At 37.7% G+C, this 27142-nt stretch overlaps 1 protein-coding gene across 3 annotated transcripts in view; it reads left to right on the top strand.

Annotated features, from left to right (window-relative positions):
* KCNJ3 (potassium inwardly rectifying channel subfamily J member 3) overlaps positions 1 to 27142 on the top strand; it is a 154899-nt gene that overhangs the window by 85018 nt on the left and 42739 nt on the right. Inside the window, exon 3 of one of the 3 annotated variants that reach the window (XR_009257524.1) lies at positions 1609 to 1693. The exons of the other annotated variants lie outside the window; for them this stretch is intronic. The gene's annotated coding sequence lies outside the window, so the exon portion shown is untranslated. The remainder of the gene's footprint in view (positions 1 to 1608; positions 1694 to 27142) is intronic. 3 annotated transcript variants of the gene reach the window in all.

Genomic DNA, 27142 nt, shown 5'->3' with positions numbered 1-27142 from the left:
AAGGGAAAAATCAATATTTGGTTAATTCTTACTTGCCTGAACTGTTTAATAATTTATACTATCGTTATACCTAATTCATACAGAGATTAATGATGTAAATGTTGAGCACATCTGTGACTTATTTTTCCCATTATGCCTACCTGATACTTAGAAGGAGCTCAGTAGAGACATAATGAATTCAATTGCTTTTGTTCAGTGTTTTAATAAGATCAGGCGAACTGGTACATACTGCTGGGCACGATGTTCAGTGGGTTTGAGTGCTGAGATATGTTCTTGGCCCCTTTTCAGCTGATCTTGTAATTCTTCGGCCTGTCAGTGAAATTGAAATATTGTTTCATTTGTGGTTGTTTAGGAGCTCCATTTTCCTCATGCATATCATGGTTATTAGGAAGTTATTTGATGAGGTCATTGAAAGAAACCCCGGGGGGGGAAAAAAAGAAAGAAAGAAACCCCAGTAGTGCTTGAGAAGAACTGTAGAATCAACATACATGGTCCAGCCCGGTTCTTCCACTGGCTCACCACGCAATTCTGGGCAGTTTCCTTATCCTTGCTATGCTTCAGGTTCCCTATGTGTAGAATGGGGATAGCAATTCTGCTTATCTCATTAGCATGGCGGAAGGATGAAATGAGTTAATATAATGAAGGTATTCAGACCAGGGACTGGCTGATAGTAGGTGCTAAATAAATTTAGCTATTATTATTTATTGTATATGTGCTTGAAAATGAGTGAAACATACATTTTAAACTTTTATGGAACATACATACACACATATTCACGTTCTTCAAAAGTACATGCGTTGCACACACACACATGCACACACTTTTACCTCCAGCATACAATTTCTAAATCAGAAAATGAAGGCAAAATGACATGTTAAAATATCTACTAATAAAACTATGTCCCCAGCTGGCTGGCTGGTGCCATGCATGGGAGCTAAGAAGGCGTTCTCTTGCAGTGTGCCTCAGAGAAAAGGCGTGAATGAGAGAGCTTCTGTGTAGTGTTTTACTCAGATCAAAGCGCAGAGAATTCCATTCCTGTTTTGTTTTCTTTCTCTATTGGTCAGGATGTCTAGATACAAAAGGAGAATAAGGGTTAAAATTACATTACTGAAGACAAAATTTCATATTCCCTTTGAATGAAGAGCTCCACATTTAAATCACAAGAGTACTTTTAGTATATTTTTGATGAAGAAACATCCAAAGGTGACATTGGAGCAACAGAAAATGGCTTGGATTTTAGGTGTTGGAATAGTCAAGGATGTTTAAAGATTTTCATTTGCATCCCCCAGTGCATTTTTCATGATTCAGGTTTTGTTTTTGTTTTTATTTTTTTATCAAGTTTTAGTAATATTCACAGATACATTCCTTGTTTGTTGGATTCTTTGTTTTGCTTGGAATGATACTGAGACAAGGAAACGTGGTTTCTCCTTAGTAGGTGTATTTGGGCCACCACTAATGTCCTGGTCTAACTACAAAATTATAATATTTCCATGTCTTTAAAAAACAGATGTAGAAGATAGTATGCCCAAATCACAGTTAATGTGATTAATATTAACTTGTTAAATCCTCATAAAAACTCTGAGGTACACATTTTGATTATACACACAGAGAAGAGAAGACTGAGGCACAAAGAGGTTGAATAACTGGCCCAAGATCTCACAGCTACAAATGGGAGAGTCAAACTTGAACTCAGGTAACATTTACTCTACATTTCTTTCTTTCTTTCTTTCTTTCTTTCTTTCTTTCTTTCTTTCTTTCTTTCTTTCTTTCTTTCTTTTTTTTTTTATTTTCATGTTTTTATTTATTTTTGAAAGAGAGAGAGCAGGGGAAGGGCAGAGAGAGAGGGAGACACAGAATCCGAAGCAGGCTCCAGGCTCTGAGCTGGCAGCACAGAGCCCAGCAGGGGGCTTGAACTCACAAACTGTGAGATCATGACCTGAGCCGAAGTTAGATGCTCAACTGACTGAGCCACCAAGGCACTTCTACATTTCTGAACTACAAGAGACGGTGTTTCTTTTCCATACTAGAAACTCAGTGATAACTATTTCCATTACTCTATCTTTTTTCAAATGCCCATTTTAAATGCTCTGTGTGCTGCAACCTTAGAATGTATTTGGATTACTGCTATTTGATTGGATTAGGTGCAGAAAACCATTTCTCAAGCACATATCATAATGAAATTTATCATTGATTTATGAGTGAATGACGGGAGAGTTTGGAACTATTCTTATTTAATAAGCTTTAAAGAAAAATCTATTTTTTTTTTTGCTGTTGGGAGAAAAAAATTGAGGTTTATAATATTCCTGGTTTAGATTTTAAGGTATTGCTTTAATGATATATTAATAATTTTGGCAATGGTACATTTGGTTTTCCAATTGGTAAATTTATCAAGGATTTTCAGTGTTTAATACTTAAAAGTTATCATGTATCACAAAAATATTATCTATGACCATTTCTAAATGGCACAAATTTAGCTTTACCTTATTTATCTATTTCAGCCAGGCATTATATAAAAGAGAAACATCTTTGGGTAAAAAATAGACATGACTTTTGTAATAAAGGTTTAGGTTTTCCAAGGAGAATAACTGAGCCAAAATGGAAGACACTTTCACTCTCTGAAACTCAGAGAGGTGTTTTTAAACCCTGACAAATAATAAAGAATGGTCTCTGATTAGGTTGCTTGGATTTTTATTCTAGCTCTGTGTCTTGGGCCAAGTTGCCTACCTCTCTGGGTCTGTTTCTCAGTTAATAAAATGTGCGCAGTAATTGTAGAATCATGAGAATTAGATGATTTAATAGATAAGGCATTTAGTGTAGTGCCTACAACATATGAGTTAGACTTCGTTGTTGTTGAGGTGGTGGTGGTGATAGACGGAGGAAAGAGAAGAGGAGGAGAGTTTTACTGGACTGTGATCTAAATATGCTAAATAAATAGCAGGTAAGACAGGGCAACATTGTATAAGTGAAATATTATTCCACATGTTGCAGCAGTCAACCTTTCTCTCATAGAGAACATATGGTGACTAAAGAAAATGTGCTATTTCATGTAAATGGTACTGATAGGTGGTAATCATTGTATTAGTTTGCTAGGGCCTCATTTTAACTTGCCTATTTGGAGTCCCTACAGTCATTTTCTGAGTTACTGGGGATTAGGGCTTCAATGTAACAGTTATGGGAGAACACAGGTAGGCCCATAACAGTTGTATTTGGAGCAAATGAATTTAAGACCAGTGACTAAATAGCCAACCGTGAAATGTCATCATCTTTTTTTAATGTCCCAATCTTGAAACTGATGGGTATGTGTCTTTCAGGATTGCCTGTTGTGTTATGAAGGAAATGGACTGATTATAATATAATCAGATCAAAGCTGTTTTAAAGAGTTCCAAATCTGATAGAAACTTCTGAAATAAACTTTTGACTCCATATATTTACAAGTGAAAAAACCACCAATTAAAAATTCAATGTTCCATTCAGTATTCAGTTAATTTCTGGTGAAATTTTTATCCTGTCACTTTAAGAACTGAAGGGAGAAAGTTATAAAAGTTTCCCTCCATAGACCCCCCCCCCCCCCAGGAACTTAAGGGACATTGAAAACCAAGCATTTCCTGAAAAAAAAATACTCACATTTATAAATATTTCACTAATTTGTGGGCATTAGAAAATGGGTCTTAAAAATGTTCTTCAGGATCAATGGTGATGGTGTTATGGACCAAAGCCATATGATTAACAATTGGTTATTGGACACAGTTTGTGTGAGGAATTAATGTTATCCCCCATGTTGCTTTCACACAAATTGTTTCTTAGTACTTGATGCTACTGTATTTTGTACCATTGAGGTGTGTATATCTATGCATATACACATATATATGAAGAAAGAGGGAGAAGAGTCAATATGAATAATAAATACAGAGAAATATATATTCATATACCACACTTGCAAGATTTCTTTATTATTTATTACTTTCCTCTGGGCAAAACTAAACAAATCAAAATATTTTTGGATAACATCAGGATTGTTGTAATAAAGGTATTATCATAAAAATAATGCCATTTTAGTCAACAAAAACAAAAAATAAAATGTATATACTCCTTTGTTTAATATAGCATTTGCCAGAAGCTGAATTATGAAATTTATTGTTTTTAATTGAAGAACAAACCCATTCTTCATTGAAGAATGAAGTAGCCAGAGTATATCAAGGGATAATGTCCATGCTGGAGGGGAAGAAGATTTAACAGTTTGCAAATACACACCAGAGAATATTATTTTGTTATTTTCAAATTTAGTTTACAGTTTAGAGGAGTCTTGAGTTATCAAGTGAGAACATGCTCTTAATGAATGGTAGTGGTTGTTTGTTTTTGTTTTTGTTTTGCCACTAGAAAGAATGTGTGCCAGTTTTAAAAAAGCTAAAAAGTAAATTGAGGTGAAAAAGCTTTCTTTTTGTAATTGGAAAACAAAAGAAAACAATGTTTTGTATTCTGTTTTGGAATTAAGGTTCTGTTTCATTTTCTTTGAGTTTCTATAACATTAGGTGTTACTGACATTACCTTGTGCTTTCCAACTACATGAGATTCACAATTTTTGATGATAATTTTATCCTTTGTAATATAATCCAACATACACTTGTGTTAATTGATCAAAAACAACTTGAGTGGAGGGAAGAGTGTTCAGGATGATACCTAGATTTGTGCACACCCATTTCTTCAGTTTGGAACTTTAAGAATTGGAGTGGCTAACATTGCTATAAAACGCGTGAAAAGTTAGATGACAGGAGCTTTGAAGATAACCAATATTTAAGATACAGAAAAGGAGGCCAATCAGAGAGACTGGGAAGAAACACACACATATCATGTATCTATAGTCTTTACTGTATATAAGATAAATATAATCTACCTAAATATAGTTCATCCAAAATGTGTACCTGGCAAAGTGGAAATATTGAGAAGATGTAATAAAATGGAAAAAAAAAAAGAGTATTTCAAATAATTGTATACAGCTGCCGTTTGATAGTAAGGGGCTGCTTAAATATTAAGCTTAGGAGCTGAGTAAGTGGTGCCTCATACCTACCACAGGTTGCTGGTGTTCTCAGATTTGAGGTCAGGGGTTGTACTGCTACAATGGAGAAATATGGCAGCCTTTTCTCATGTTGCAGAAGAAACAACTTACTCGCTAGCATTTTCTTGTGCCTAGGTGGATGTTTGGTCATTTTCTCCATTTCTTCCGGACTTTACAGTTACTTGTCTGCTAGCAAAACTAATCTTTTAAATAAATGTTGATGGAGGAATTAAGACAGCTAGTGATATTTGTTGTAGACACATGTTTTGCCTGGTCACCTGTTCTTCTTATTTTTAAAAACTTGACTTCAAATATATTTTATGTTTCCTGCGATTAATATTTCTATAATTTTTAAGATGGGTGAAAAAATATCACTGTGTGAGTTTGAAATGTTTTTCAACTCAAGTGCGAGAACTACTAGTCAGACATATTTGACAGGCTGATTTTCAAGAAGTGAGGTAGCATCTACATGAAAAATAAGGATATACTGGGGAAAAAAAATTACCCTAAATTTGCCTTGGTGTGGGTGTGAGGTTTCTAAACAAAACTATGTTATCTGCTCTTGATTCAGAGTTGTTTGTGATCTGCATTCTGAAGTTCAGTTTTAGGGTTTGAGAAACCTTTACCAGGTGGTCAATAACTTTTTGATATGAATGTTAACTTTTGATATTGTTGGTTATCTTGTGTTACGTTGATTCCATAATTCTTGATATGCCGAGGGCTCAAAGTTTTGGTGACTGATATTTTTCTTAGCTGTATAATATTGCAACAGTAAGAAAATGCACAAAGATCTTTAAATATTAGATTTCTTTCTAACCAACAAGCCCAGAAGTTACCATGTATTTAGGGCCTCCTAGTAATCAGGCTAGGCTTAAAATGAAGACATTGTCCCTAGGGGAAGTTATACCCACTATCTCTTTGAATTTACATTGTTTTGTGGGTTTTTTTTGGAATATCATAGGGCTTTTATGTGAATTAAAGAGTAAGGAATCTGAATTAATGTGAGTTTGCTTTATGGAGGGCTTTGTTAGGAACTAGCAGGGCAAAGGGAGCTCAGAAACCATGGTTACTTTCTTGGGAAAATACTAACTCTACATGTTATGCTTCTGATTACTGAGATAACACAACCGAAAGTACCTTGAAATATACCAAGCACCATTCAAATGTTAGATATTGTTAGTTCATTAAAGCATAAACCCTTCCTGGCAAGACAAAGAGAGATCCACAAAAGATAAATAGAGAAATTAATTTCCTTTATCCTCTGTCCTCAACATTATAGATGTGTATTTTCACCCAGGTATTTTGGATTGCCATCTAGAATCCAAAATCTTTGTTGACATTCTGTGGGTAAACATGTAATATGATGTTAAAGTGCCCAAATAAGAAAGGCTTTGGGTATTCAAAGATAAGTAGGTAGATAGAAGTTTTGAAGAAGTTGTGAAGAAGAAAATAAAGCAACAGAGAGCATTTGGAGCAAAATAAAGGAATACAAAATGAATTCTAATGTGATCAGCGTTCTCTAATAAGAATATTATTAATACTCCTTAATAATGTTTGAGAAATCATAGAAATTGGGTTCCATCAAGCCTGATCAGTAACAAGCAGCTGTTTTAATACATGTAGGAAGAGGGGAAGACAATTGATCTGATACGTATTGTAAATACTACTCTCATTTGGGGGGCATGATCTTGGCTCCCTTTCATGACATCAGGTTACAGATACCGTTGCAACAGAAGTCCAGAAATAGCACAACTTTTAAGACATGTCGACCAAATTGTTCAAAGTAATACAGAGAACTAAAAAGATACCCTAGAATATGTATTTTGCCATTACAGGTAAGACAGTCATGTGTAGAACAAACCGTGAACTTCAGCAAATCTTACTCTGACAACCAAATTGCTAGGGAAATAGAGCAGCAGACACCAAACATAAGTTGTACCCTCTCCTGACACTTTTAATGATTCCCTAATTATATTGTTGCATGAACTTCAATTATCTCCTCCACTTGCTTTCATTACTCCTCTTACATACTTGTCCTGAATCTGACACTCTCGAATTATTCTGAGGCTTCCCAAATGAGTGACTAGTAAGTATGATGATAGATCTATTAATGTTTAACTATTTTGCTTGTCTTTCATTTCTTTTTTTTTTAAAGTTTATTTTATTTTTTTAAGAGAAAGAGAGAGAGGGAGGAGAGAGACAGAATCAGAGCAGGGGAGGTGCAGAGAGAGACACACACAGAATCTGAAGCAGGCTCCAGGCTCCAAGCTCCAAGCTGTCAGCACAGAGCCCGACTTAGGGCTCGAACTCACGAACTGAGAGGTCATGACCTGGGCTGATGTCAGACGCTTAACCGACTGAGCCACCCAGGCACCCCCTTGTCTTTCATTTCTCACTGTAGTTTTGTTGTGAGGTTGAAACGCTTTGAACAAAGTTTCTCCTCCCTTCAAAGAAATCAAACAGGTTTGTAAAGGCTATCATAAGATGTAACTGTTTCTTTCTTGTTAATGATTAAGATCTGGGGGGTTTTTTGGATGACTTCTCAATCTGTGCACCGACAATGGGTGAGGGGATCCTAGCAGAAAGGAGCTGTATGGAATATACAGCAGGAGTTGAATGAGAGTCTTGAGGAGTCCTACTCTCAAGGGTTTTGCCCCTTCTGCTGAGGAGTGGGTATTGAGAAGACCCCCTGAGAAGAGAGGGTAGTCTTTGAATAACTCAGAGAAGTATGCCGAAAGAGATTCCTAGTATTTAGATTTCAACAACCTTACTTACAGAAGACTTTGATTTTTTCTTCACATCTGCTTTCCTACAATCTGGAGAATCAGGAGATATTGAGAGATAGAGGCTAAGACAGGGAGGTGGGGCTTAGAGGAGAAGAATACTCAGAACAAAACAAAACAAAAACATACATCCTGCCCCTGGTGTGGGCTTTTGGAATTTGTTTGTTGTACCCGAGCTAGAGTAGCATTTCAGTTTTAACTGGTTAAGATTAAAGTTTTAGTAGCTTAAAATACATAGTATAAGAATTATTTGTTAATTAATGTCTCAAAGTGGTTACAGATCTCAAGGTATGAGATCCCATAACTTCCCAAATTTTGTCCAGGGAAGAGAAGAAATGGTGCTCTGAAGTGATTTTTAGAAGGCTATAATGTTAAAAAAAAAGTGTTTTATTCTTTGTTGAATCCTTTCGAGTCCAGCCCGTTCTGCAGACTGGGTACACATGCTTAATTCTCATGCAGTGGATCCTATTATCATTACCATTTTAAAGATTCTGAGTCCGCGAGAGATTGCAGAGCATGACATACTCTTGCAGCTAGCAGGTGGCTAAGTCAGGTTTTGAAACTTGATTTTGACCAAGAAATCTGCCTTTTTCAGCAGTACGGACAGGTGTTCGAACCAGTAGACTAGGAGACAAGATGCATGACTCTGGAGAGAAGACAGGCAGGTGATATAAAAGCTCCGGGGTAGATAAAACACCAGAGAGTTAGAGCAAGGATCTTGGAACCAGGGTGTCAAAGCAGAGAGTAGAAAGTCTTTGGTGCTAGTTTAGAGGAGCAAGCCACACTTTTTTATAGCAAAGGATAGTGGCATAAGGAGAAAATATACCAGATCCAAGTGATCAATCAGCAGGGTGTCTAACAGAATGGGACAATTCATTCATTCATTCATTCATTCATTCAAGAAAAACATGTGAATCCCCTGTTATGGGCCAAGTTCCGTATTGGGCCCTGAGACTACTTCGGTCCAAAAAGCAAATAAAGGCCCCTGTCCTTATGCAGCTTCTTCAGAAGGCAAAGCGGAAGTAGAGTAGATGGTTTGTATTTAACTTCTTCTGGGTTTCTAGCAAGAAGCACAGGACTTCCCATCTTTGGGCACATCCAGACTCTTTTTCAGATCTGTTGTAAGACAGTCCACCATGGTCCACTTGAGCTTTTATATGTCTCGCAGAGGATGCCAGATCATTCCTGTACCTCTGCACCTCTCAGGATTGTTTACACAGCGAATGAGCTTGAAAAGTGAGGAAATGCATCTCAAGAATTCATCCTTCAGTATTGGTCTCTTTATGAACAGAACAGAGGCTGCCTTACTGCTTGCTGTCAAAGTAGCAGATTCCTGAGCTCAAAGTTTCTCTCTGGTGGAACAGCCCTGCTTCACTGGCTCCACATAGACCTCTGGGTTATCCTGTGGGATCTGGGGCTCAGTGATGCTGATAACATCTGTTTCTGATTTTGCTCTGAGTAATAAGGCTCAATGTCCCCGATCCAGGAGTCTCGTGTTTGCTGTGATAATCCATGGAGCTGTGACAGGCTAATTTATTAGTTCATAGACTTATTTCTGTGCGGATTCTCCTGCTTCTAGCTTTCCTTCCATCATCACACTTCTTAAAGTAGTGTAACATCCCAACCGAATTCTATTTGGAGCAATGCAGGCTTTGTTTAAATCAGGGAATCACTCGTTAAGTGATTGTATTGGCCTGGAGAATCATTCTGTATTTTGATCACAGCCAAAGCCAAAGGCAGAGAGGCCTGGGTCTTCACAGAATGATTGTCCTTGTTTATTTATTTTTATTTTATGTGTTCATGTGTTTTTTAGAGACATGACTGTCCTACCTAAAAATATTAACTTAGTTCATCATGCTGTCAAACATGCTTCAGCCCACTCGAATGAAAACATGTCTCCTGAACAAAGTAATCTTTTATGATTATAAATAAAGATCATAGAGGTAGGGAAAAGATAAAGGAAATCTTTACCCTAAACACCTAACATAAATCTTCATAAGGGAAATATTTTATTTGAGATGAAAACCTGAAGGTGTGCTAAATATAAATAGAGCATTGGGAAATGCATCTTAAAATGGTCAGTTTTAAGGGAACAGAATAGATTTAGGCAACAGGCTTATTCAAGGTGTTTTTTTCCCCCTCAGAATAGAGTGTAGTTGCTAAGGGGTTATGTCACAGCACTTGAAAGGACAGCGCTTCAAGTTCTTGGGAAGATCAGTGAGTCAATGAAAACTGCACTTCAGTCTCATAAGCCTTATATTGATGAGTTTGCACTGTATTTTCTTTCTCTTTGAGGAAGTGTGGTACTTGCAAACTCCTTCTTGCTCATTAGAAGATATCCACTGATGACACCGAATCGTTTTGAGTAATCACAGGCAATGATAGAAACACTATTAGGATTGTGCCTTGTAGGTGTCTGCTTATCAATTTATGGTGAATGCTGGAAACTGCAGGCATGTATGTGACCAGATGTAAACAAGGAACACTGAAGTGCTGGAGAGTCCTGCCTTTTTTTTTTTTTTTTTTTTTTTGAGAAAGAGAGAGCATGAGCCGGGGGAAAGGGAGAGAATCTTAAGCAGGCTCCATGCTCAGTACAGAGCCCGACACCTGGCTGGATCCCACAACCCTGGGATCATGACCTGAGCTGAAATTAAGCGTCGGATGCCCAGCTGGCTGAGCGACTCGGGCACCCCCTTTTTGTGTGTGTGTTCTGCCTTGTATTGTCTTCTTTAAAAATATGATTTCCAGAACTATAATATACCACAAAAATTCAGAAACATTGATTGAATCACTGTATCATGACTACATGGTCCTTAACCCTGTTTTATATTTCTTACACATATGAATTTTTCTAAAGTGATTTTATAAAGCGGTATCTGTGGGTTATAAACAGACATGTCCTGGATGAGAGCATTACATAATACATTTCACATCTTAAGCTTCTCAAATTTATGTTTGTCATGTATTGGCTACCAGATCTTTTAAACACACACATGCACTCAGACGCACACACACGGGCACACAGGCACACAGGCACACACACACACACACACACGGGGCTGGGATGGAGATTTTCAGAGACTGGTAACTAACCTTCAATATATGTTTGGGAAGTCAGCAACCAGTACAAGGTGCCTGGCACTTACCAAATATTTGTTGGTTGAATGAGTAAATGAGTGAAAAGTACCACAAGAAATGGCTATGGATTGAATATAGATGCTTGGATTTAATGCCTCTAGACACTCATCTTGCTGATTCTGAGCCCAAAAATTATGGTAATTCATTTTCCCCCCCTGAAGCAAATGCCTTGCTATATTCAGGGCTTAGTGCATTCGGTTTCAGTGGCGTAAGGTGGAGGTGTCTAGAAATCCTCACAGCCAATGTATGAGGAAAGTTAGGTTTTACTGAATTAAAAGCTGACATTTCAAATGTAACTGGAAGACTTGGATGAATATGTTCTATAATTTTATATCTTAAGCTATTGACTAAGACTTTCTGTTGCTTTATTGGTAGGAAGCTTTTGTTCGGATAGTGTCGTTTTTGTCAGATAGGAAATAATATATATTTTGTTGTCATTTCTCCTTGATGTTTTTATTTCCTTTAAGGGAACTGATTTCACTTTAGAAACTTTTGTTCTTATTCAGTATTTTCTTTCAATGTTCTTTAAAACATATCTGCCAAGAAAAATAATTCACCTTCTTGCAAAATGTTAACATTTTCAATTTTAAGTAAAAGCCACCTTGCCAACAGTGTTATTTCAAAACGTTTGATTTGTCATGATATGTTCAGTCTATTTTTAAGGTTTTCCAAATTGAATTTTGAAGTTGGTGCTTGTTCCAAGTTAAAGCAGTGTGCAATATGTTGCGGTATGACTGAGTGGAGGAGAGAAAGAGATCCAGGAATAAATATATCTAGAAGAGCACTAACAGCTAAATTCTCTCTTTTCGTTTCCCCAGCAAAGGGGACTAACCTGCCAAATGGCACCTTGCCCTCAAAGTCATAATGAATCTCATTTATGAACAAGTGTGATCATTACTTTTGATGAATACTTCTGTTTTTGTGAAGCGCACTGTATGTTGTTGAATAATAAATGAGTCATCTGACTCCTCATTCTTCTCAATCAGAGGTAATTTCGCTCCTAGTTCAGCCCACATAAGTATGTGCACAATGCTCAGCACATAGTAGGTTTTCAGTAGGTATTAGTAAATGATGACATATTGAAAATCCATAAAATTTTGCCTAGTACTTTCCTTATCAAAGAACAATTACAATGTATTGCTTTCTTTCCTTCTATCCAAACTATATGCCAGCCACTGTGTAATGAGATCTACCAATGAGTACAAAACGATGTTGTGGCCATCAGGAAACTCAGTGAGGAACACAGATCTGTGATCCTAAGAGAGAAATGCTATGTAGGACACTAAGGAAGCTTCATCAAGAAAGGCTATCTGCTTAGTGTCATTTGCAAGTTTCTTGGAATAATCTGATTAAAGCTGCCGCTTTGAAAATTGTACTTTTTGAACCACTATAATTTCCTTTTATCCTCTCTGTGAAGCTTACATTTTACATTTAGCAAGTGAGTATGCATTATTGCACAGCAACACCCCTGTCCCTTGTCACAAACCAGTGTTCCTCAATAAATAACTTTGGTTGACATTGTGAACCTTTAGTAGATTACATTCAGACTTACAGCATTAAAAGTATACATGTTGGTCTCATCTATCAGAGCCTCTTTCAGCTTTGCTATTTTTTTTTAATGTTCTAGGCCTAAGGAAACCTGTTATGCTAACTTTCTTGTTTCTCCTTTAGATGGGCTTAGTGTACAATTATGTATTTTCCACAGTTTTATAGGAAATGAGTTTTATAAAGTTGGCAATCACTAATCTATAGCTTGTCACCTGGAGAAAAAAAGAATCAAGTACAACTGCATCTTTAAAAGCTGAAGTTATATTTTACTGCCTATAGTATGCATGTGTATTATATATGTATTTGTGTACGTATACACGTGTGTGTGTATACAGTGCTCCACATTTAGGGGATAGTCTGTCGTTAAAATGAATTCCCTATGGTTATTTCACTATTGTAATGTAATAATATTATTTATTATACTTTTTATAAATGTCTCAAAAATTTAAATTGCTAAAACCCGGGGCGCCTGGGTGGCTCGGTCGGTTAAGCGTCCGACTTCAGCTCAGGTCATGATCTCACTGTCCGTGAGTTCGAGCCCCGCGTCAGGCTCTGTGCTGACAGCTCAGAGCCTGGGGCCTGTTTCAGATTCTGTGTCTCCCTCTCTCTCTGCTCCTCCCCTGTTCATGCTCTGTCTCTCTCTGTCTCAAAAATAAATAAACGTTAAAAAAAATTTTTTTTAAAAGAAAATAAAAAAAAATAAATTGCTAAAACCCATTTTTTGTTACTATCTTCATGTATCATTTTTTTTCCTATTTAAAATATTTCAAGTCTTTTAGCTTATTAAGAATATTGAATGGGCTAAAAGTCTTTCTTTTTAACGTTTCGCTTGATTTGCTACCTGTCTAGATGAAATAAATTACAAACGGTACTTCTGTCTCATATACACTTGAAAAGCAGGCCTTTTGGGACTCATAAAAGAATTTTTTGCATTTCTTTGTGAGGTGTTTTCCTTTTTATTCTCCCTATTAAATTGGTGTGGAGCCCAAGGCACCATTACAGAGTAGGAAAAGACTTAGAGAATTGGATTTCTACCTGAGAAATTGGATTTGGAGGAATTGGATTTCTGCATTGGAGTATGAATGACAGCTCAACTCTTAAGAGAAGGGTATCCTTTGGACTATCCTTGCAGACCAATTCACAAAACCCTGGATCATTGTTATTCCTTACTAAATTGCACATTTCTTTTATTGGCCTTTCTCCTACTATCACTTGCATAACATGGGTGATGGATTAAGCAGCAACTAGGTTGTGTGTCTAAACAAATGTTGTGATGGAATGCCAAATGACATAATTGTATGAGGTTATCCGAAGAAATCAAAGCCTGTCTTTACAGGATCTGCAGCAGAGGGACTCATTCTAGACATGCCACTCAAGGGATACATTCAGAAAAGAAGAGATGCTGGGTCAAGTAGGCACTGAGTAGAACTTCTGTGGATTTCTGTGGATATAAAAAATCGCACAGAGGGGCTTCTGGGTGGCTCAGTTGGTTGAGCGCCGACTTCGGCTCAGGTCATGATCTCACAGTTCATGGGTTCAGGCCTGCATTGGGCTCTGTGCTAACATCTAAGAGCCTGGAGCCTGCTTCAGATTCTGTGTCTCCCTCTCTCTCTGCCCCCCTTCCCTGCTCATGATTTGTTTCTCTCTGTCTTTCAAATTATAAATGTTATTTTTTTTTAAATCCCACAGAATATCTTCTTACAAATGTTAAAAATGCAGTTTTTTCTTGGGGCGTCCAGGTGGCTCAGTTGGCTGAAGCGTCCGATTTCCACTCAGGTCATGATCTCTTGGTTTGTGAGTTCGAGCCCTGCATCGGGCTCTGTGCTGACAGCTCAGAGCCTGGAGCCTGCTTTGAATTCTGTGTGTCCCTCTCTCTCTGCCCTTCCCTACCTCGTGCTCTGTCTCTGTCTCTCCAAAATAAATCAACACTAAAAGAATGCAGTTTTCCCAATTATGTTGTCTAGACAATGTTTAAGTATTCCAATTACCTGCCTTTATCATTTTCTCTTAGAGATTTCGCTGATATATTGACATAATTATTTTTGTGTCTTTTGAATAGTAACTATCTTGTTCAATGAAGTGATGCCTTTTGGCCTTTAACTCAGTTGAGGATCCTGGGTTATGTTTTTCTATCAAATTCAGGCACAGCATTCAACATTTGAAAAGCTAATGGAGGGGTGCCTGGGTGGCTCAGTCTCTTAAGCATCTGACTGTTGATTTCATCTCAGGTCATGATCTCACAGTTTGTGAGATAGAGACCTGTGAGCCCAGCGCAGAACACTGCCCTGAGCCTATGAGTCCTGCTTGGGATTCTCTCTCTCCCTCTCCCTCTGCCCACCCCTCCCCCACTCATGTGTGTGCACATGCTTTCTCTTTCTCTCTCAAAGTAAACATTAAAGAAAAAAAAGCTAATACAGAAGTCTGTGTTGCCCATTAATTTTTTAGTCACTGAATTCAAATCATGTTTTAAAGTTTGATTTGTGATACTAGTTATGAAAAAACATACTATATAACAGAGCCGAATGGTTTTATGGAGAGACCATTTAAAGTAGGTTATATAGGTTACCAAATGATTATCTTACTAGTTTTACTGCTGTTTATCACTTTAAATTTGAAAGAGTACTTAAGAGTTGTAGAATATATTTATTAGGAGGAGCCATAAATCCAACTGTGTAAAGTATTCTTTTAAAAGTAGGAAAATCTTTTTTAAAATTTTTGCTTCAGAATCTGTGACTGCAGCTGACTAAGTCCGTTTAATTTTAGACCCATTTTTGATCCCATTCTATTGTAGTACTGCTGACTGTAAGGCGATGGCCCATTGCTGCTCAGTAGTATCTGGCAAAGGGCTTACCTTTTTAGGGAGTGGGAGAAGGAAGAGTCTCAAACTTGGTATTTATCTTCCTGGCTTTTAGAAACAATCTATCTCTTATTCATGCCCCTGAGCATTTATTAAGACATATAATACATCACTTAATGTTCGAGTTGCCTGGCATATAAAGGGGGCTGTCACTTTCCCAGTGTGTAAGCATTCCAGTTACATTCTGTGGAGAATTATTTATTTATTTATTTTTTATTTCTTTTCTGATTTGTAAAATTGAATGTTAATGTGTGACCGTGTTTCACAAAGTTGATGTAAAACCTAAATTAGATAGTGGATTTTTCTTAAAGCCTGAAATTTGATACCCTGATACATGCACAAATGTACATTGAATTACAAAAGTAAAACCTAAAATATGTGCCTTGTTTAAAATTTCCAGTAACACAAATAGGAAAGAGAAACTCTAAAATAGAAAGTGAAGATGTGCCCAGGGGGCTCAGTTGGCTGTGTCTGACTTCGGCTCAGGTCATGATCTTGTGGTTCGTGAATTCAAGCCACACGTCAGGCTCTGTGCTGACAGCTCAGGGCCTGGAGCCTGCTTTGGATTCTGTGTCTCCCTCTCTCTCTGCTCCTGCCCCATTAATGCTCTGTCTTTCTTTCTCTCTCAAAAATAAACATTAAAAAAATAAATAAATAAATAAATAAATAAATAAGATAGAAAGTGAAAAATCCCTTCTATCCAAACCTCACTGTTTAGTTTTAGTGTACTGATAATGCATTTCCATGCATACATGAAAACATATTTTGTTTTGTTATTATTACTATTTTTAGTGTTATTTTATAAAAATGGAAGCATATTTTATGTGTATATATACATATACACACATACTGTGTCTTTCTCTTTTTTTCTGAAAGTTATATTGCTGGAATTCTACCCTGTATACCATATTTTGTGGAATATATGATTAATTTAGCCATTCTTAAGTTGAACATTTAGGTTGCCTCTCTTGTTTTTAACACTAAATGAAGTTGCACCAAATTTCATGTAGTTCATTTATCCTAACTCTCAGGTTTTAATATTCACAGACTTTATTCTTTGTCATTGTTACATTCCCGCACCAAAAGCATGGCTGTTCTTGCACAGTTTTTCTTCCAGATGGACTTTAGAGTCAACTTGACAAGTTCTTCCAAGAAAAAAACAACAACGTAAAACTTGAGATTTTTTTTTTCTTAAGATTGCACTGAATTTCAGATATATCTGGGAAGAGTTGACATATTTAAAGTACTAAACCTTTGTCTGGAAACCTTGGAAGTTTAACCATATACCTTACATTTGGTGTGTGGTGAGTTTGCTGTGACTAAGTAACAGACTGTGTGTGTGTGTGTGTGTGTGTGTGTGTGTGTGTGCATGTATGTGTTAGATTAGGAGAGAAACAGCGCTGAGATGGTGAGTATTTGAGGATTGTATATACAATTCTATGAATTTGTGTTAGGCGGGCAGGAAAAGTGAGGAGGGATGGAGAAGCCAGTGGTCTACTCAAGTCCCAGGTGTTTCTAAATCTTTGCCCATTGGATTCAAACATTAGTTCTTATTTTACCTAAGACAGCTCAAAATCTAAATCCTATTATCTGTAGAACTATCTCCAAACTTCTTAGAATAAAACGCTCTTTTCCAGGGGCACCTGGGTGTCTCAGTCCATATACTGTCCGGTTTCAGCTCAGGTCGTGATCTCGCGGTTTGTGGGTTCAAGCCCCACATTGGACTCTGTTCTGACAGCTCAGAGCCTGCAGCCTGCTTCAGATTCTGTGTGTCCCTCTCTCTCTGCCCCTCCCCTGCTTGTGCTCTGTCTCTGTCTGTCTCTAAAAAAATAAACATTAGAAAAAAATTTAAAACAAAACAAAACATGCCCTTCTCCATCATTTGATCCCATTCTGCCATTCCAACTACATTTCTGGCTTTTCCTCAAGTATAGGTACTTGAGGCCTGATATGTCTTCTGTGTATATACTCTGCCCTCTGTCCCCTTCCTGGGCACTTCACTCCTTAATAAAACTAACGGTTAATATCTAGTATGTGTCAGGAACTACTCTCTATTCTTGGGACTTATCAATGAATAGCACAAAAATGTTCAATCCGTCAATGAGCTTATGTTCTAGACATAGCATATGAGAAAATTTCTGGCATATTAGCATGTGCTAAGTGCTAAGAATTAATAGAAACAGAGCAGAGTGGGATTAAGTCGGTGTGGATTGTAATTTTAAATAGGATGGTCAGGACAGAGTCAGTGAAAAGGTAACATTTGTGTCCAGTCTTGAAAGAGGCCAGTGAATTAGCAGTGCATATAGCTGAGGTCTACAAAGAAAAGTTTGTTTTTATTGCCCTTGCAACTCCAACAAAAATGTCAAGAAAATATGTACATGTTGGCTCATTTGTTTTACATTTGTCTGGTCTTCAGCGGTTTGTTTTGATCTGTAGCTTTAGGTCGTCTCTGCTCCCAGCTCTGGAAAATTTACTCTTAATATCTTTGAATATAGCTTATTTTTTTCTAGTTTTTTTTTTTCCAAAAGAACTCTTGCAATTCCATTTTAGTTCACCCAAAATGAGGGCAAGAGGTCACCTTCTCTCCATTTATGAATTCTATAAAATTATGGGCATGATTTTAGAGGCAAGAGGTTTTGGGTTTTGAGTATTCCTAGAAAAAAAATAAGTATTTGTTGCATGAAGGAATGGGAATGAATGTAGAGGTTGGCTCTCTATTCTATTCCCTCGCATCTGTCCTATTTTTTGTAGCTTTTATTTCAGTGATTTTCTTTTTTTTTTTCTTTTTATTTTCAGAGTATGTCTTATTTTTTTCTTCTACATCATTTTCTGTTTTTAATTCTGCTTTTTACTGCTTTCAAAATGGCTTTTAATTGAGCATCAGTATTAAGGATATTTTGCATTTTTTCTCTTATTTCTGCCAACTTCTTTATTATATCTTGTTCATTCTAGCTTGGCTTCTCCTTATGGCCCATTGTCTTGTTTCATAGAGCTTGACACTCTCTGATGATACCAAATAGTTATTTTCAAAAATGTGTTTTGAAATCCTATTTTCAAAATAATTTTACTGTCGTGCTTTTCCCTAGTGCCTTTAGAGGAAACTTTTGTTCAATGTATAGATTATGTTGTAAGTTAAAAATACAAAAGCCCAATTGGAACGTGGGTGTGTAAGAGCAGGACTCTTGGTATCACTCCTCTCAGAGAAGCAAAGCTCACAACGTTCCTGTCTCTAACAGTTTCCCGCCTATCTGGTGCCCACCCCCCGCCCAACCCAAGTTGGAGGACATACCCACTAAGTGTCTTAGAATCTGTCTTAGGCATCCCCACTTTTTTTTTTTTAAGCCTCACATATAGAAGACAAAGGGAATATTAAGCCTGTGTTCTCTGGAGCCAGATACCTGAGTTAAATTTCATTTTTACTCACTTAGGTCTGCTGCATGACCCTGGGCAAATCACCTACCTTAATTTGGTACATGACTTGGCTTCATTTTTATGATCTAAAAAATGGAAATAAAGTGCCACTGGCTATAGAGGGTTTTGTTAGGATTAGATGAGAGAGAAATGTTAAATATTTAAAAGAATGTTTGGCAAGGGCACCTGGGTGGCTCAGTTGGTTAAGCAGCCTTGATCTTGCAGTTCGCGAGTTTGAGCACCGCGTCAGGTCTGTGCTGACAGCTCAGAGCCTGGAACCTGCTTCAGATTCTGTGTCTCCCTCTCTCTCTGCTCCCACCCCGCTCGTGCTCTCTCTCTCTCTCTCTCTCTCTCTCTCTCTCAAAAATAAATAAACATTAAAAAATAAAAATAAGTAAATAAAAGAAATAGTAAGAACTCTATGTGTCAGCAAATTTATTCTTACTTTTATTTATAATTACTTATAGATCCCATAGTTTGTATTTATTTTTTTCTGTGTAGTCAACTTTAAAAGAGAACACATCCATCAGTTGTTTGCTTTGGGTACCGGGAAGGAATTGTGTTTACCTCCCTCAGTTTTTCTAGCCCCCCCACCCCCGTTTTGTATTAGACCTAGAATCACAATAGAACCAAAACAAAAAGCCTTTAGCCCCATTTTCTCCTTCTTTTTTAATCCCCATTTTCTTCGTATGTATTCCTGTAGTTTAGATCTATATGCTGCTCCTTTGGGATCATCTCCTGTTCTGACTATTTGACTGTAATGGTTGTTCAGTCAGGAATAATGGATAGCTGTTTATATGTGTCTTTGATAAAAGAACCTACTACCCATTTACCCATCATCTGATGTTTCCAGGGTTTTAAAGATTCGTTTCTTTGTTTTTTGACAACTGCTCCTCTGTTGTGCTGTGTTTCTAGTCTTCTTGTCTCCCAGTTGTCTACAATGATATAGAAAGTGCTGCTGGAGACAAAAGAGGAATCATCACATGGGGTGGCATGATTCACTGTGGCTTGGGTGAGGGACCTTCAGCAGAGTGGTGGCTTCTGCGACTTGGTTCTGGTGTCTCCAATGTTGTTCCAGGTAATATTGCCAGTTTTTGCGGTTGTGTATCTACATGGCGTTTTGAGCAAATAGCTTCAAAGAAGGACGAAGAAAGTCTAGATTGCATGTTCCTAATCATTATTTTATCCTTCAGCTTGAGCTAAATTATGTATCTCTCTAATCCTAATTCCAAAAATCTAGGATTTAAATTCTGGCTATGAAAATACATACTTATACGTGGGGTTAGCTGACATTGTTTTCTTTGTCAAAGATTTGAAATCAGAATGAAACAGTTCATTAAAACATCTCATTAACAAGCTATCTATAAAAATAAAGATATGTTGTGACATGGAAATGAAATGTAGTCAAGATTAATACTGAATTTGAGCTGGAGTGTAATAAAAAGTGAGTAAATAATGTTGATTACATTGTAGGTGAATAATAATGGTGTTCCTGCTACAGAAAATTGCTACTTTATTATTTTTGAACACAAGAAAAAATTTAAAAAGAGTGCAGGAAAGGTTATGAAATCTAAGAGTTGTGATAGTATCTAATTAGTATTAAAATGCATTCTATATTAAGGTATTCAAGCTTATTTTTTAAAAGCCTTTATGTTTCTAAGAAATATTTCAGGGTTTGGAGGGGCTATTTCAAAACCCGGAAGCCTAGAATTTTAGTAGCTATGATTTTTCTCAAGATAGTTTAATTTTTTTAAGCATTGGTTTTATTTATAAAATAGTAAAAATAAAACCTACTCTAAAGGGTAGTTTTTCAGACGCCATGAAAGATAACACATGAAAAATAGCACAGCACAGCATGGGGCACAAAAGATTAGTAAAGACTGCATCCAGGGGTACAGGCTTGTGAAATAGCTCTAAAGAAACAGTTATGAGGGTTTCAACTTAACTGAAAAGGCCAGATTTAGTTAAAATCTAATCAAGTGAATTTACTGTAGAGCTATTTCTGATACTGTGTCACTTGCTTTGCTTGTGAGTCACACAGAGTTTTCTTAATTTTTTTCCATTGTCCACATTTGCAGAAATGTTGTTTCCCAATTGTCTAGCAGATATTTCACATTATGGTAATGTTACGAAGTAGTCAGATGAGTAAGAATGAAGGAGAAACCATATTCTCCCATATTCTCATGATTAATTTTCTTCTGAATCTCTCATCAGATAATAATAGCTAGGATTCACCTCACCCCATGTGGCAAGTGCCAGGTATGATGCCATCTACATAGCATTCAATCCTGTAAACAAGGTGTTAGCCCCATTTTATTGATGAATAACCCAAAACAAAGGGGGTTAAGGAATTTATTCATGTCCACCTACTAAAAAGTAATAGCATTGAAGTTGAAATCTGGGTCACTTTGACTTGAAGCCATAGTCCCAACTTGAGAAATATTTACCAATGTTTGACATGTTCCTAACCTCATTAAACATTGGACATAATAGTCTATAATATAAAGGATTTACACATTATCAATTTTCCATTGTTACATCGTTTGAGTTTTTCTATATTTTAATGTAAAATTCTAGGAAACCCCCAAGTTACAAATGGATTATGTCCCAAAAGCTCATTGCCAAATCAGTTTTTAAAGATGAGGATAAGAATTAAAATTTAAAATTGTCTTTAATAGGTGAATGATTTTAAAAATTGAGGTGAATGTGCAGTATTCTGTAAAAATCCTGTCCTACCAGACTAAGGAGGGGCTAAAAGGAAGTGATGGGAATTCGGGGCAGGATATGTTTGGTGCCCTGAGCCTGAGGTGGCTCCATTGCTGGAATGGTGTAAGTGGCTGGATCAGAGCAGACATTTGAGGAGCAGAACAGCCTTGGGCTAAGATGAAGTAGAGATCTGGTGAACGTGACTTTTCTGTACTCATACATAGAGTGTCTGTGAGTCTTTTTTTTTCTTTTCTGTTTCAGAAAACATTTGAGTAACATGTTGAAATGATTTAAAACCTTTTTCTTTTCTTGGTTAATTTGTAAATAGTAGTACGGGGATCATTTCAAAGTGGGCACATCCCATGAATTACAAATTGGAACAAGGTAACTAAGATTATATTTTTACTTTGTAAATTCTTGGCATCTAGATTTCTGGAATTTTTCAACTAAAGGGCCATGATATAACTAGGTTTAAATTATGTTTTAATTGATATTCAATCAACCTTTTAACTGCTTGTTATATTCAAATGATAGTGATGGTGTGAAACATGGGCATGTTACAATCAATTTATTTTGAAAATGTTTATGTATCATACACAAATTAAAGAAAATTAAAGATTTGTCACGTTTAAAGTGATTACCAATTTAGAGACTAGGGCTTTGAAAAATTTGTTGGTTAATGTGTTACAAACAGAATCACGTAAAAGAGACATGGGAAATTTACTAAATAAAATGCAAATGTTCCAATGCTTTTAAACCACATCAGCATATAGAGAAGTATAGGAGAATAAAAACATGTTCTGCATCCATATTGCCTAGTTCAAATCCTACTCCAGCTGTTTTCTAGGTAATGTGCCTTTTATTAATTAAAAGGATATATTGAAAAAAAATTGGAAGGTGATTAAGAGATGCTTAAATAGAAAACAGTTCTGTCCCATTCCGAATTCATGTTATTTCTCTCAGGAACTTTAGAGATCCTAAGATTTGATTTTCCCCTGCTTGCGAGCCAACAAGTGAGCCAGCCACCATCACATGAGTTCTGGCAGAAGACTCAAGACGCCTGGGTCAGAGACAAAGAACTTTATTATTCTTGGCACAGCAAGAAGCATGAACATCAACATATTTGCCTGTCCCCCTTGCCTCCCAAGTCCCACTGAGGCCATGCAGTGGGCCCATATGCAGTGGGTTTGTTTCACAACTGAAGGACCCAGGGCCAAATCATGTTTTGAGCAAGCAGCAAACATTATAGCAAATGGCAAAAAACAGATTCCCCTTACACAGAAAAGCATGCAGTTACATGGTTGTCACACTCTAGTGGACTTGGCCTACTCAATTGCTTATGTGACAAGCTAGAAAAACTGCTCAGTATCAGGAGACGGGTAAGCTTTCCAGTTTGGCTCACTCAGCAAGAATATGCAGGGATGCTCAGAGCCCTGGCAGACTGCCTCTCCCCAAAACCACCTCTTAGCCCTACACAGCCTTAGCCGAGATCAAATTTTCACATGAGAGTGGCACTCGGTGGGCCATTCTGATTAGTTGTATCAAGAGAGAGTAGACCTGTATTTGTTCAGTTTGTCTCATGCAACATTTAATTAAAGCTTCTGTCAACAATTCTGTAAGTGGCAGGATGGAGCCAGCCTGTAGTATTGACCTCAATCCTGACCCCCAGGGTCCCAGACTAAGCAGGCTGAAGAAACCCCCAAAATATAAAGGTATGTAATTTAGAAGGACACATAACTTACTCTTTAAGCGTCTGTGCTGACCTTTGCACTTTTTCAGAGGCATTAATCCAGGTATAGCAACGTCGAAGTGACTGCACAGGTTTCACTTTGGTCTTGAGAGAGGGGTATGTAGGACAATACTGTCTTCCATAGCAGTTCTGGCCAGTGAGGTGAAACTGACCTGAATGCCTTCTGTGTCCAAGATGGTATCGTTGATGATTTCAGCTGAGGTCCAGAGACACATTCTTTTACTACCTGTTCTGACTGGATGGCTCCCATTGTTGGGATAACCACCCAATGAATACACACACAGGGATTTATCCCTTCTGGGAACTCCCAAAGTAGCTTAGAGTACCCTATTCCAGAGAGATCTTCATAGTCACCTGGGAGCCACAGGATCTGCTGGTGGTATTTTCTTAAACATTTGAAGAGCTCTTTTGATCACTCCTTAGGTGCACATTAGGGCAAGTTCATGCAAGTTAATATGTAGCTTCCCCAGAAGTAGTTCAGTCCCAGGGGCACACAGGTGCCCCTGGAAGGAGAGTATTGTAGTTGTTGTTCGCTACAGATATGACCTACATCAGTCAGGGGACACAGGTTAACAGTCTCCAAAGTGCCCTCCTGGCCAGCTGGTAAATATTAGTTTTCCCAAATCTGGTTCAGCTGTGTCTTTGGAGAGATTACATGACGGCAGTCACACTGACATATAGTATTTGTCACCCTGCTGGGTGGCATTCTTCTATCCCCCGTCATGACCCAGTGGTGAAGATGGGAATAGAGGTGGAAAGACATTTAGAGGTGTTGACAGGCATTTTGTGTGGGAGCTGCAGCATCTGGGATCACTCGCTAATGTTTCTGATCGACTTCTCAGTCAAGTTGTAGAGGCTAAATATCAAGTCATGGTCACCACCATTTGGTGGGGCATGGCAGGTCTAGGAGTCATTTAGTAAGCAGCTTGTTGTCTTTTGTGAAAGAGGCACTGGGATGTTTTTCTTTGTGAAAAAGCTTCCAGGTCGGTTCTAAAAGACAAAAGATCATTAATTAGTCTCTCTGCCTGCTCTGTACTCACCCCGTCCCCAATCCTACGGTGTTCCCTCCCACATGTCAGAATTGTTGCTCTCCCTGGACTCCCCAAAATTAGCATTTCCCATTCTAGTAGCTGTAAATTTACCTGTTCTCCAGTCATCATCTCCTTGTACCCAGACCTTTCAGCTGGAGTGTTAGATGCAAGAGGGATAAGAGCATCTTAGTAAAATTTATTGAGATGCATTATTGCCCTCCCTCCTACCTTGCCTCACATGGGTCTCTGTCATGGACTAGAGAGGACTAGTATATGCAGCTTAGTAATTATTATCTTCATGACTGTAACAACACAGCAAGAGGATTCGGGTGGCTGAACCAGAATTAAGTTTGAATTCTGTAGGCCACCATTTGGCCAGGTTGTTGCCACCCAGAATATGTACCAGGCTGACCTGAGGCTGTTGTTGGGGCATAAAAAAGAAGCAATGTGGCCAGGAAAGATAGAATGCAATCCCAGATTTTCAAAATAGGTCAGTACAACTCCTCAACCCCGTGATCCTGGTCACTGCTCAGGAGATGACCAGGAAAAGAGCCACTTTGGAGAACTGCCACATTGGGTGACCAAACTGCCTTAAGTAAGGTATGTGGATCAGGAAAAGTGAGGGAGGTAGAGTCAGAAATCTTTTCAATGCATTTAAAAAAAACCTGCCCCTTCTTAATTACACTGGCATTTCAGGGTGAAATGTCCATCAAATACCTTGAATGGTTGAATCGATGCTGGGTGGCCTTTGTGACAAAAGGTGCACCATCGTCAGACAGCAAATGCGTAAATCTTGAAGGCTGGAAATACGACATAATTTAGTTTCACAGGACACAGTGATGCGGCGAGAAGGTGGTTGATCAGACAGGAATAGTGATAGCTTCCCACTGCCCTCCCTCCAGCGTATTTAAGCACCCCTGCAGGCTGGAGGTAGGTGCACGCAGGAGTGGACATCTTAGCAAGGAACAGAAAGGCAGCAGAGAAAGAAAATCTCTAACTGCTGATAAATGTACCCAGTTCTTTCTCCTGATGCCACCACTCAGGTAAGTAAGAATGGCAAGAGGCATTTTCCCAATACCTCTGAGAAATTAGAACTTCATTTCTGTAGGCAGAAACCTGGGGAAAGGGGGCAGTGACCTCACCTACAGCAGTGCTGTGAAAATGACAAGGCTAGAGGTAGCTAATTAATATAAGATAATTAGGTTAATTACCAAACTGAGGGGCAAAGTGAATATCTACAAAGCAATGATCAGAAACACTCATGCAGGGCTGAGAAAAAGTAGCATTGGATTGACAGAAAGTAGTCAGGTTTTTGTTTAACCTCCTTATACTACAAAAAGCCTTAGCTTGGGATTTTTCCTTTATTCGCTGGTTTTCCATCAGAAGCAGAGGGGTCAGTTGTCTCTTTTATGAACTGTGAGCCAAAACCCAAAGTCATCTTGGTTTATATATTCATATAGAGCAATAACATACTTTGTAGAATAGTGTCTTATCCACCATAATATTTTTTTGTCCAATATTCAAAGAGCTGGCATTGCATGTTTACTTCATACAAGATATGAAGTAAGTAGTTCATATTCATAGTTCATACTTTATACATAGTTCATACTTCATAGTTCATACTTTATACCTTTTTATGAATTTTTATAAAGAAATAACTATTTCCCATAATGCATATGATATTACACATCATTAAAAACTACAGATATACACACATACATACATACATACATACACATTTATTTTGCTTACATTTTTCCAAAATTTAGTTCAGTACCACATAAATGAAACATTTATATGTTTAGGGCACTAAATATGGTTTTTAAAATTATTAAGACGTGTTCTCTACTTTAAGGTCAGGGAGTAAGAAAAACAGGCAAGACAAGGGCACATTAAAAAACATATCCTGGGGCGCCTGGGTGGCGCAGTCGGTTAAGCGTCCGACTTCAGCCAGGTCACGATCTCGCGGTCCGTGAGTTCGAGCCCCGCGTCAGGCTCTGGGCTGACGGCTCGGAGCCTGGAGCCTGTTTCCGAGTCTGTGTCTCCCTCTCTCTCTGCCCCTCCCCCGTTCATGCTCTGTCTCTCTCTGTCCCAAAAATAAATTAAAAAAAAAAAAAAAAATCCTATTAGGGACACCTGGGTGGCTCAGTCAGTTAAGTGTCTGACTCTTGATTTCAGCTCAGGTTGTGATTGAGCCCCACATCAGGTTCTGTGCTGATAGTGTGGAGCCTGCTTGGGATTCTGTCTTTCTCCCTCTCTCTCTTTTCCTCCCCCACTTGTGCAATAAATAAATAAATAAACAAACAAACAAACTTAAAAAAAAAAACATATCCTATTAGATAGGATATCAGAAATGCAATTATTAAAGCAATTAATGAGGTAAGATATTATATACTTAAAAATACAATCATAAGACTAAACAAGACAGTTAATCAAAGCAGAAGACCAGTGGATTCAGCATGTCTTAAACCTGGCTTTCCAAATAAATTTATATTAACATAATCATTAAATGGTACTACCACAGTTGGTTTACTCTTTGAAAAATATCCAAAAATACACTAAAGTACAGATGAATTAAGAAAATAGAAACTAAACCAAAATTAACGGGATGGGCATCTAATTTCAATATTTATTTGAGCTCATTGCAGCTAAGTCATTTATTAGACCAGTAAAAAGAAACTATAATAGATACAGGCCGAGATCTAAATACATAAAATTCTTTCCTGGGGCGCCTGGGTGGCTCAGTCCATTAAGCATTGGACTTCGGCTCAGGTCATGATCTCAAGGTTCATTGAGTTCAAGCCCTGCATCAGGCTCTGCTGACAGCTCGGAGCCTGGAGTCTGCTTCAGATTCTGTGTCTTCCT

The sequence above is a fragment of the Neofelis nebulosa genome, chromosome 2 (assembly GCF_028018385.1).
Source record: "Neofelis nebulosa isolate mNeoNeb1 chromosome 2, mNeoNeb1.pri, whole genome shotgun sequence".
NCBI lineage: Eukaryota > Metazoa > Chordata > Mammalia > Carnivora > Felidae > Neofelis > Neofelis nebulosa.
Note: the sequence above shows the minus strand (reverse complement) of the source record. Positions and strands in the feature narration are given on the sequence as shown.